This window comes from Arachis ipaensis, chromosome B10 (assembly GCF_059453495.1).
Source record: "Arachis ipaensis isolate K30076 ecotype BB chromosome B10, ASM5945349v1, whole genome shotgun sequence".
In the NCBI taxonomy this organism is placed as follows: Eukaryota; Viridiplantae; Streptophyta; class Magnoliopsida; order Fabales; family Fabaceae; genus Arachis; species Arachis ipaensis.
The window spans coordinates 119,119,914-119,130,460 of NC_142435.1; positions in this window are offsets into that span (position 1 = coordinate 119,119,914).

Below are 10,547 nucleotides of genomic sequence, written 5' to 3' on the forward strand. Positions count from 1 at the left end.
ATAAGCCTAGTAATAAGTTGGAGCTAGGAAATAGAGGTAACTTGGGGATGAAGTAAAGATTAAAAAGTGATGAGTTGTATGAGAAGAATATGTATGCAAGAAGGATATAAGTTGCCATGGCTATGACGACCGATGGGGTAATGAATATGATTGATTATAAATACTTATGTGGCTTATTCATTCAATGTTATCGGAGATACGAGTTTCCCTGGATAAAGTATCATGGCTTGCCACCATGCGTTCTAGGTTGAGACTCGATACTCTGTTGACTCTACGTCTTAAGGGTGACCGGGCACGTATAAATTCCCGGAATGATAACCCCCATTGAGTAAAGTTATATATATGAATGTATGAATTATAAATGTAAAAAAGAAAAAGCTATGCATAGACTCATGGGATGCGCGACGGGGGTCAGTCCAAGGACAGGCATAGGACGGGCATACATCATGTGCATATTGTCTGATTTGCTTGCTTGTGAACTATATGGGACTGCTTACGAGATTATAATATGCTATTTGTTATAATTGTTATTCGTATTACTTGTGAACTACTTGTGTTTGCCTTGTTTTGCTTGTTTGTCTGTGCAACTCATAGGAGACGGAGGAACGGAGGAAAGGTGGAGAAGTTTAGTGAACAGGTTAAGTTTAGTTAGGTTTGAGAACCTTTAGATGACCACCCACTTATGGCTTATGTTTTTAGTTCCTTAAGCTTTATATCCGAGTGACGGCATTCCCAAGACCTTATATCTTATATGCGTGGTACCTTTACCAAGCTGAGAATCTCCGGTTCTCATTCCATACTGTGTTGTTATTTTTCAAATGCAGGTCGGGCGGCACCTCGCTAGGCATCTGGAGCTTCTGCAACGAAGTGGTTTCTTTTGGGGTTTCTTTTGATATTTTGATATATGTATATATAGATTCTCCTCTTATATACTTGTTTATTTTGCTCCTCCTAGAGGATTATGGAGAACTAGGGTTTTATCTATGTATTTTGGATTTTGGGATATGTATATATGTATGTAAATATTCTCCGGCCAGCCTTGGCTTCGCAGGCTGAGTTAGGAGCTTGATATTTTGTACTATTGACCCTCTACTCTTGTCTTTTATATATATATGTTAGTGAACTTTAGATTTCTTCGCACGCAAGTAATCTTGTTCCTGAGTGTTGCGCTTTTTATTTTGCGATTTTGTTTTACCTTTTTCAAGGCTCCTAGTATACTATCTCCTTTTCATTATATATATATATATATACCACACCACCCCTGTTTTACGGCTTAAGCGTAAAGCTCTGTGTGGTAGGGTGTTATATCATGCATTATTTAGCGTTTTGGATTGGTTCCTATGAACAATTATTTCATGGTTATTGTAAACGATTTTTTTTATAAATTAGTGCGTGCAATGCTCAGCGTTTTTAGAATTTTATTAATCGAACACTATTTTGTTATGGTTGTGATAAACAATTTTATATCGTTGTCCAGCTCCATCGATGTATCACCAGCATGAAAAGGCAACACGGTATGGCATTAGATGACAGGATCGTGCCGTACTTACAGATGGCCGGTTTATACCATCTTGCAAGGCTGAACGAGACTTAGTTTAGATTGGATGAGCTATTAGTGAGCGCATTCGTGGAGAGATAGCGTCTGAAGATGCATACTTTTTACTTGCTATTCGAGGAGTGCACAATAACGCTGCAGGATGTAGTGTACCAGTTAGAGCTACTGATCGATGGTCAGTATGTTAGCGGATGCCTCACAGACTTTGAGCGACAGATCGAGGGTGGCCGCCCAGCGTGGGCATGGTTCGAGGAGCTGTTGGGTGTTTTTCCTCCTGCGAACTGTATCGACAAGTTCACGGTGAACTGCACTTGGATGAAGGAGACATTTAGTGAACTTTCGCAGGGGCAGATGATGAGACAGTTAGGAGGTATGCCTGGACGTATATCATGATGCTCTTATTGATGCAGCTATTCCATGATAAGTTTGGTACACGACTTTACATTCATTGGCTACCCTACGTCGCCAGGCTAGAAGACATGGGTTGGTATAGCTGGTGGTCTGCTGCTCTGTCATGGTTATACCAGTGCATTTGTTGTGTGGCCAACAGGAATGTTGTCAAGTTTGTCAGTCCATTTCAACTACTACAGTCGTGGATCTTCTGGAGGTTTCCTGGTTTTTGGGCGAATGGATTTGATGTCTTTCATCGGCTATTAGCATCGAGGTACTTGCTTTTAGGTTATGCAACATGTTTTTAATAAGTTATCGGTTTACTTTCTTGTTGATAAAATGTTTTGGTTTTTAGATGGTAAGGTTATCAACCGACGTTGAGCAACAAGGGCCTTGAGTCGCGCATTAGAGGCTGAGGATAGAATTACTTCAGTCTGGGGAGTGATTATTTATGGTTTCGATTTGTTCATTGCTAATGTTGTGATTGCACTGTTTACTGTTTATGACTACTAACGATAAGTACTTCTTTTTACAGTTCCTGTGGATGCCATATAGCTTGCCTGATGTTATTCAGGTGGTCCACCCCGAGATATTGGAGCCACGACATATGGCATTGTGGAGGGTTGGGACTGCATTGATCTATTTTGCTGTCATAGAGTGGCATTAAGTGGATCGGGTGCTGCCATAGCTTGGTGGCGTACAGCATCGATCCCGTGCCACACTGGACATAGATTTCTTGATGTCAAAGGATGGCAGAGGCAGAGATTGGTAGTTTCTTGATACGTTACAAAGTTTGCACATTCAGTGGGCTAACCGTGTGCAACATGTGTTATATTTTGATGTTGTTCCAGACCCATCACCTTCACATGCGTACTTGGAGTGGTGGCATGAGCACGACAGGAGATTCTTATCGCCTAAGCTCCTCTTCGGTGACCCCAGGGTAGCTACGATACCAGCCGAGGTGATGCAGCGAGGTCCCGGACATGTTCCTGATATGGACTAGGTGCTTGATATCCCGGGCAGACGTCGTGTTGAGCAAAGACGTCATGTTGGGATACGTTCAAATCAGCGTGAGTGGAGGTGGCTTGACGATGCCATCGATGCGTTAGAGGGGAGGGGTCGTGGACGGCGAGGGGGGAGGGGTTGTGGCTGTAGAGGAGCTAGAGGTGGTGGTCGATGTAGAGCCCGATGTGGAGGGAGAGGCGAACAAGACGAGGATAGCGGTGAGGACGAGGGTGGTGATGGGGAGATGATGGAGGTGACAACGGTGGTGAGGGAGGTGGTGGTTGTGGTGGTCGAGGGTACGACGGTAGTGACAGAGGTGGTTACGGGGGCCATGTTGGTGGAGGTGATGGTGGTCAGGGTGGGAGTAGCGGAGGTGGTGGCAGTCATGCTGGAGGATGTGAGGGCCAGGCTGTTGGAGGTGAGGCAGGTGGCTAGAGAGATGTATATGGTTGCGGTGAGTGTATGGAGGAGATGAGGCAGGTGGCGATGTGGTCGGACGAGGATTTGGTGATTATTTCATTGGGGTTCTGGTGTGCATGTACACAAACCCCACACTGTTCGTATAGCAGCAGTACCAGCAAGTGCACTGGGTCGTCCAAGTGATACCTGAGCGAGTCAGGGTCGATCCCACGAGGATTGTGGCTTGAAGCAAGCAATGATTGTCTTGCAAGTCTTAGTCAGGCAGAATCAGAAGTTTGTATATGGAGTTGAATGAAGTATCATGAAACTATGAAAGCAATAATAGGAATAGAGTTGATAGTCGGAGTTGCTTTGTCTTTCTGAATGAACTCTAGTATTACTGTCTTCCTTGCTTGTGAACGATCTTCTTCTATGGTAGGCTATAAGTGATCAAAGCCATTGTCCGTGGTCATTGATCTCCTTTGCTACAGGTCAAATGCCATTGCCCGTGGTCATTCAATCTGACGGAGGGTGAAGCTCTTAGCAAGTCATTCTCTTGGCGATCCTACTCAAAACATCACAGACAATGTCGAATCTTTCGGATCAGAGAACGTTGCTTCTTTGGATTCTAGCCTATACCATGGAGACCCTAATCTCTCCGCTGAACTGGTGTCTCAAGAAGTCCCCAATGAAGTCGTGGATTAACCGTCTGAGAGATGTATAAACATAGCTGTTGGCTCGTGCTTTCCTTCCAAGTATTCACATAAATCCAAGTAGACGCGGGTGTTTGTCAGGCACGTTCATCTTAATGTGATGAACAGAGCTAATTTGTCAGATCATCCTATTCACCACGATAAAGATTGGATATACATCTTAGAGATAGATCAAACACGGATCGAAGAAGAAACAGTAATACTTTTATCAATTCATTGACTCAGCGGGGCTCCTCCCCTCATCCTAAGAGGTTTAGAAACTCATACTGAAGTAAAATACAATGTAAAACGTGTATGATGTGTGAATATGGTGATTAAAAGGTCTGAATTACATAAATAAAATCCCTTAAATACTAAACAGATGACTAGTAAGGGTAAAATAGTCTATTTAATGCTAAAATCCACTTTTGGGGCCCACTTGGTGAGTGTTTGGGCTGAGCTTTGATGAGATCCATGTGCTATGAGGTTTCTTGGGCATGGAACGCCAGCTAGGAGATCCTCTTTGGGCGTTTGTATATTGGTCTCTGCTCTTTGGGCGTTGGACGCCTGGAAGGGGGTAGGTAGCTGGTGTTGGACGCTAGTTTTGGGCCTTCTAATCTGAAGCAAAGTATGGACTATTATATATTTTTGAAAAGCTCTAGAAGTCAGATTACCATAGCCATTGAGAGCGCTCTATTTGGACTTCTGTAGCTCTAGAAAAGTGCTTTCGAATGCAGGCAGGTCAGATCCGGACAGCATCTGTAGTGCTTTCTCTGTCTCTGAATCAGACTTTTGCTCCAACTCCTCAATTTCAGTCAAAAAATACCTGAAATTGTCCAAAAATACAAAAACTCATAGTAGAATCCAAAAATATAAATTTAACACTAAAACCTATAAAAACTCAATAAAACTAAACAAAAACTACTAAAAACTATATGAAAATAATGTCAAAAAGCGTATAAAATATCCGCTCATCAGGTTCCTACCAGTGATGTGGATTTCTACGAGAGTCAGACGTACATTAGCCCAGGTCAGATGCTATTAGACATGCTTGGCAGTGAGAGCCTTGATGCTGAGTTCGGTGGGTCTCGCTTCCTTGACGAGATCAACATGATCATGCATGAGGATGAATTGGCCAGACGCAGATCGCTGGTAGCTGGATCCTAGTCACACCTTGATGTGGAACTGAATTGAGCCTCCTACTGGACCTGTGGATGACACATTTGCGTTGGGTGGCACACCCCCCTTAGCATTCGCCGCACCTACTCCAACACAGCCCGGTCCATCCACCTCACAGAAGCGTATACCAGTTGAGATGGAGCAAGCCGGAGACAAAGACAGAGACGGAGATGGAGACAGAGACGGAGATGGAGACAGAGACAGAGGACAATGTCCCTCTGACCCAGAGAGCACGACAGATCAGGCGCCCCCGACACTGCTTCACCGGATCGCATCTCTTTTGAGTAGTGAGTAGTGCATATTTAGGTTTAGGTTATGTATTTCAATTTGTGTTATGTATTCCATGTAGTTATGTATTCGTTGTTGTTATGTATTTCATGTAGTGATGTTATGTAATTCAGACCATTTTGCTTGATGTTATGTATTCCACAATATACGATCAAACTATCTTATAATACGAGTCCACAATATGTAGTATAGCAACATTAAAATATACCAGACAAGAGATACTAACATTAAAATAAACCACACAAGGGGCACTAACTTTAAAATAAACCATACAATGGAGACTAATATTAAACTAAACCATATAATGGACAACAACATTAAAATAAACCAACATGAATCTAAGGCTCCATTTGGTTGATGTATACGATGAGACATAGACACAAAGACACAGACATTAAAGACATGGACATAAAATATTTGTGTCTATGTATTGTGTTTGGTAAAAATAAGGAACAAGACACACATATTTAAAAAAGACTGAATTGCCCTTCATTCAACCACAAGTTTTACCACCATCACTGTACACCCATTACCCTAAACACTGCATGTCATCACCATTAGATTTTTATTTCTTCTAATATTTTTTATTTTTTTCCAATATCATTTTAAATTATCATTTAAATATTAAATATATAATTTTCTTAAAAAATAGAAAACTAAAGCTCAGAATTTATCAAAGATTAATCAAAATTTAAATAAACAAAAAAATTAAATGTAGAATATTTTTTTTTGAAAAAAATAGAAGGATAAATTTAGTTGTAGAATCTAAAAGAGGAAGAGGAAAAAAAAAGGTTTTGAGAAATAAGAGGATAAATTTTAAAAATTGAATAAGGGTAAAAGAGTAAAAAATTAGTATCTCACAAGTTGTGTCTCAGTGTCTCATTAAATTGGAGGTACACAAATTTAGTGTCTCTGTGTCCATCCGTGTCCTCCCGTGTTCTTTGAAAATCTGTGTCTTACCAAACCAAACGGCAAACATGTGTTACCATGTCCATGTCTCAATCTGACATGGACATCAACCAAACACTACCCAAAAGACAAAACAGTACAATAAGTAACCACAACCCTACACATTACTGTTGGATGTAGAACCGATGTTCACTCCTCCCTGGGCACACCTCCTATGTGTGTGGACGACTGTCGGCAAAGCTCACATTTTTTAGTCTTGTTTGGGTCAGACTTGTCCATGGTAGTCCGAATCCTGGTAGTCCTGGGACACCTTTTAGACACACGTCTCTTGGTGGGATCAGGTATGACGGTCGGACCATCATACGGTAGCCAAAACTCCTCCGAAATTGGAGGTGTGAATCCTATCCGATAGACATCAAACACCAAGCTAAGTTGATACACCTCATGGACATAGGTGGACCAAGTCAGACGTGCATATGCACAACATCCTAAGGCATGGAAACATGGATAATGAAGTTCTTGGAAATAGCCGCAATCACAGGTCTGGTCTGTGAGGGATATTTTATAAGAGCCAAGTGATAAGCCCCCGGTCAGAATGGTCTCAGCTATAGTAAACTCAAAGTTGTCTTTGTCGTACAAAGTCATGGTAAAACACCTTGAGGCCTTCAGATTAGCTTCTATTGCCTTCATCATATGCTGATTATACTGCTGTCCGGTTCCTAACTGTGCCTCAGCCTCTCTTCCTTTGCATACAAATAGCCCAACCAATCTCCCATAAGTGGATTTCACCAACGCACACACTGGAAGGTTTCTTACACCCTTTAGTATCGAGTTTATACACTCGGAGATATTCGTAGTCAAATGTCCGAATCTCCGACCTTCGTCCCGATGCTAAGTCTACTGTGCATAGTTAATCTGATTAACCCAATAACAGATTGCAGGATCTTTGGATCGGAGGATGTTAAACTAGCAGTGAAACTCGACCTCAGTCTTGCCATAAACAATATTTGCTAAAAACTTCCGTGCATCCTTGCCCTTGGAACTCAGGAAAAAATTCACCGCCATGTGATGAATACAAAAAGCTCGGTATGCATTAGGTGGACGACAGCCACCATCAGGAGCCTCCAATGCAACCTTTATCCCATGTGCCTATCTGATATTACTAGAATACCTAGTTGAGGCGTTACATGCTATTGAAGATGAGATAAAACGAATGACCATGACTCTACATTCTTACCCTCTATAAGTGCAAATCCAATTGGAATGATATTGGCGTTGCCATCTTGAGCAATCACAACAAGTAGTGTACCACCGTATTTTCTATATAGGTGGGTCCCATTGACACTGACCAATAGCTTGCAATGCCGGAAGGCCTCGATACATAGTGGGAATGTCTAAAAAAGCTTATGGAAATAAGCTGATGAGTCAACCACTTGCCCACCAACCCACACAGAACTTGTCCTCATCACTGCGACACTACCTAACATCGTGATTTGTACACTCAGTACCCATCATAGAAAATCATTATATGACTCTTCCTAATAATCTCCGTAAATCTGTGCTACAACCTTCTGTTTAGCTATCCAAACCCTCCTGTAAGTCGGTCTAAACCCGAAATATGCTTCTGTTGCATTCTGCAGTACCTTGATCGAGACGGTAGCATTAGCTCTAATCATGGGCAGTATGAGGGCTGATATCACATGATAATCAAGCATCCTGTGATCACTAGATACTGATGTGGCCAGGCAAGTATGAGGGCTGTACTATTTTACCTTCCAAATACCTCTGCACTGGTAGAGACTGACCCGAATGAGCCATGTGCACCCGTTGTCGAACTTGTTGCAGTTCCCATAGTACTTGCGATGATCGGATTCCAACATTTGTACTCAACCCAACGACAAACTCTATAAGTCTTCACGCTTAACACGACCTCCTCTTTATTCTGAAACTGCTGACCAACTTGGAATTCAGATACAACTCCTGTATTCTGTGTATCTCTGGCCCCGAAATCAACAAGTACTGCCGGATCTCCCTGTTGTGCCATGGCATCCAAGTCCAAAATTGAAAACTGTGGGTGGTACTGATGAGTTCCTGAACTAGATGCTCCTTCACCCACAACCGGAGTAGTCCTTGCGATATCATCATCATTGTCATCAGCTATCGTGGCGGGCTCCATATCATCATCATCATCATCATCATGCAGTGCATCCTTAACGCCACCCGGTACTCCACCCTCCCAAAAAGCTGGGACCATAATAGGAGTACCAAGCGTCGCGATTGCAACCTCACGCAGCGGTCCAATGTCACCTATTCCTCCATCACGACTGCGGTTCAGATTAGCTGCAAAGGACGGAGATGCAACTAAAATTGCCTCATGTATAATCTTTGGCACAGCTGACGAGGCACCAACAGCTATGGAACTAGAGCAGGCTGGCAATGCTGAGGATTAAGGATTCTGGTTTGAACCTCCAGAAACATAGACCACATCCACAAGCTTCGCCAACAGCTTAGGGGTCCTCACCTCGAGAAACTGACGACGATAATGGAACAGAACTTGCAAATCTTTGTCATTGCCTATGACGAATGAATCATACTTTACATTATCGCGTAACACAAAAATTAGGATTCTGTAGAATAACTTCTCCACCTATTTCACACCATGCAGCCCCACTTTCTAGAGTATAATATTCTGCAACTCGGTGAAACTCGTTGAAGGTTTGAAGAAAACACTCAATGGTCCTTATCAGTAAATTTAATCCCCGATTGCGTTTTCTTTTTAATCGACCCTTTATAGTGCACCAAAAATAAAAAATTCTCATCACTAGCCATTGTGAGTCCCACTATGGTAAAAAATTCACGTTCACCTTGAATTTATATATGTTACGAATATACTAAATCGAATTAATTCCTTTCGAATTATACATATAGAATGTTACATAGTAAATCGATTCTAATGGTTTCGATTTACCATTACCCACTACTTAATAAAAATCAACTTTAATAGCTTTGATTTACTAAGAGGACTAAATTGAGCCTGATTGATTCGATATAGCATGGTGCATATAAATTGAAACTTATAGATTTGATTTACTGTTAGTTGTGCTAATTTGAATTCTTTGAATTCAATTTATATTTGAACTACAAAATCAAGTAATTCAAATCAAGTAGATTCGATTTACTACGAACAATCCTAATTCGAATTCGATAAATTCGATTTACATAGAAATATGCAACAAGACAATCATGTAACATTTTTGCATTTGGAGATACAAATAATATTGGAGTTGTTTTGGTTTATGAAGGTAAATTATCCAAATAATAATTTTGATTTCTTAATCTAACAATAAATTATATTCATATTTCAAAATAATAATAAAAAGAAAAAATGACTTAGGAACCCCAATACAAAGTAAACGACATTATTTATATGCGAAAAGACATGAATTGAGCACTAATTCTACTGTCTTTTGATTTTTCACCTCCTTTGAGGACTACCTCAACTCCACCATTAATCTCAATCTTAATTCGTCCATAAGTTTTTGTCATTCTCTCTTCCGATTTGCTTCTAACTTAATCACAGTAGGATATACATAACCAATTATTTTACATTCTTCTATTGACATCGTATATTTATTTTAATAGGTGAAGGAAGCATAAACGTACGTCTTGTGAGCTATTCCAAATGTAGAATTTGTTTACATAAGTGAAACAAGGTATAATTATTTGATAACTCATTTATTTATTTATTTATTATTATTATTATTATTATTATTATTATTATTATTATTATTATTATTATTATAAGTGAGTTATTAATTCATTTTTTTAATTTATTAGTCATATTTTCAATGGATACACAAAACAATAGAATTAGTCACAAAAAAAGGCAATAGAATTGATACGACAACAATAGTGCCATGGGTTCCAAATTGTGAGGATGAATCGAAGCGTCTGACTAGCATGGTATTTGATACATTAGAAAAAGGAAAAACTTCAATATAAGGTATGCTCATCTTGCTAGATTTAGTATATGCAAATCGTCTGTTACAAGCAAGGCATTGTGTGAAAATATTTTCTTTGTTCAAAACAAAGATTTAAGGAAGAAAAAAAAAGTTGTTGAATCTGAATTG